This window comes from Volvox carteri (genome assembly GCF_000143455.1).
Source record: "Volvox carteri f. nagariensis unplaced genomic scaffold VOLCAscaffold_61, whole genome shotgun sequence".
In the NCBI taxonomy this organism is placed as follows: domain Eukaryota; kingdom Viridiplantae; phylum Chlorophyta; class Chlorophyceae; order Chlamydomonadales; family Volvocaceae; genus Volvox; species Volvox carteri.
Window position 1 is genome coordinate 778,630 of NW_003307604.1, and position 2,520 is coordinate 781,149.

The following is a 2,520-nucleotide window of genomic DNA, read 5'->3' on the forward strand; positions in this document are numbered from 1 at the left end:
ACGACCAGCGGCAGGTCCCTTGGCCGTACTTGCCTCTGCTCGACGGCTTCGCGTTGGAATGCTTGAACTGGGGCCTGCTCCTGCTCTTGTTGCTCCTCCTCCTGCGACCGACCCTTTCGTACTACGACTAATAGCTCCTGGTAGATGGTACTTAGGTCAACCCTTCGTTAGTGCAAAAATCTTTAATTTTTTTATTTTTGGTAAAAAGAAAAAAGAAAACAATTTTTTAACTAAATTACTTGTGAAGTTCTGGAAATCTTAAAAAACTTTTTAGGAATTCATAAAAAAAATTTAGGATCAGGAAAAACTTTTAAGGAAATCGGAGGTGTAGATTAAAGGTAAAAGTAAAAAGTAAAAGTTAAAGGTTAGAGTTAAAGTAATGAGTTAGAAGGTCGTATTAGTCGAAAAGAATCGAAAAACTTAAAGAGGAGAAGCTGGAAAGAGAGGTATGTGTTATAGAGTCTGTTTTAGGGGTGATTAGCTAGGGTTGAGAAATAGGTAAGTTTTGTGAGAGAGGTTTGGAAGGTTTAGACTGAGGGGATAAAAAGCGACGAGTATAAATTTATTGAAGGTATGTTGTGTGTGGAGGGCTTGAAAGTAGTTTTTGTGTATAGGTGAGATGTAAAGAACTAGAGGTGGAGTTGTGGCTTAGGTGAAGGAGTGTTAAGGAAAGATAAGTGCTGGGAGGGGTTTGGTCCAAGCTGAGAGTTTGATAGGTGTAGTGCGTGGAAAGTAGTGAAAAAAGAAAAAACTGGGTGTAGCTGGAAGAGAACTAGATGGGCTGCTAAGCGAGTGCAAGCTGACCTAAAGAAAGCTGCTGAAGCTATATTTAGCAAGGCACGTCACGACGCGTTTCGGCCTTGCCAGGGCCTCATCAGGTGACTCTTGCGCTAAGTTTAGGTGCTTTGCTATGCTAAGAGCCCCCTGAGATGTAGAAAACGTAAACTGACCGTAGTGGGCGAACTGTACCAGTGGTGAAGAAGTTTGGTGGTGGTAGTTGGTGTTCGCAGAGCGGTTTTAGTCCAATCGATGGTGGTTGTCAAGTGGTGAGCGAGGACGAGCCTGAATGAAAAACGTAATGATAGTGAGTTGTAAAGTCAATTGCAGTGGGTGTAGGAGCCTGGTTTGGAGGTTTATGAGCAGTTACGAGTTGGCATGGCGGGTATGTACGATATGGGTACTCGACGAGCAATCACGGAGGTTTGAATTGAAAACTAGCTGTGTTGCGATGGATTATTTGCGAGGAAAAAGAAAGGCGGACGGCTGGGGAGGACTTACTGTTGGTGGGCGATGATGAGGTTCGAACGGTGGCGTTGTGCAAGATAGCACCGCGCGAAGATTGTAGGTCTTTGTGGATTATAGGGAATAAAGATAAGTTGTTGTAGATGAGGATACTGAAGAGTGGTGGTATTTGATGTGAAAGGTGTGGGCTATAGGTGTGGCTATAGGTATGACGGCGTTCGGTGTTATAGGCGCGATTGAGCGAGTTTGGGAATAAATGGTGAACGAGATATCAGTATATGTATTAAATGGAGCGCGCTTCTTTAAATCGAGTGTTCGTTGCGAGTGGGTGTGGTTCCCTGGAGTGAGTTGTATCGCCGGCGGGAGGTGCGACGTGTCGGTTTGGGCGTAGTATACTTTTGTTGAAAGGAATATTTTTGTAGGCGTTGGGTATTTTTGTTGGGTTGAGGGGAGATAGTCTGTATGCCTGGCGCATATAGTGGATTGGGAGTTATTGTGTTGCTGGCTTTTGCCGTTGGCGAGTTGTTGGAAAGGTGATATGGTAGTTAAGAAAAAGTGAAAAAAGAAAAAAAGGGTAAGGCTTTCGTAAGAGAATAGCAGTGAGACGGTTGAGTTTGTTACAGAGTTAGTTAGTTATTACGTAATGTCAGAATGTGAAGGGATGTTTGGAATAAGGTGGGGATAGGGGGTATAGTCGTTACAGGAAGGTGTGACGGTGAAGCTCAGACTTCAGAGTCTTAAGGGATACGAGGGATATTTTAGGAAAGATCCACCAGACCGTGATAAGTGAAGTTTTGGGAAATACGTTATGGTGTAGGATTGACGATACGAGTGGATTGTAAGTAGTTTAAAGGGAGGGGGGAGTTGCCAAGGTGGTTGCTGCTGCAAGTACTGTGTAACGGGAGTCGAAAAACGTTAATGGTTAACGTGGCTGCTGCTGCTGCTGCTGCTGCGCTAAGGCCTGCCGTTGCAGCTCTAAGGCTAAGGGAGTCGGTCGCGGCAGCGACAGCTGAGGATGATGACGAATCTTCGCGAATGGCGGGAAGCTGGCAAAGGTAACCCTCCCTGCCGCTCCTCTGCCTCCGCAGCGGCAGCACGTTCGTCGCCCGCCCCTCTGCGCCTGTCACCTATAGCTTGGTGTGACGCCTGTTGCATCATGTGTGCTTTCTTTGTTTTCCCTGTTGTGCATGTTCAACAGGCGGGCTGCACCTGGCCTGGGTTGGCATTCCGCTCATGGTGCTGGTGCTGGTGGTCGGTCGTGGCGTCAGCATCGTGGAT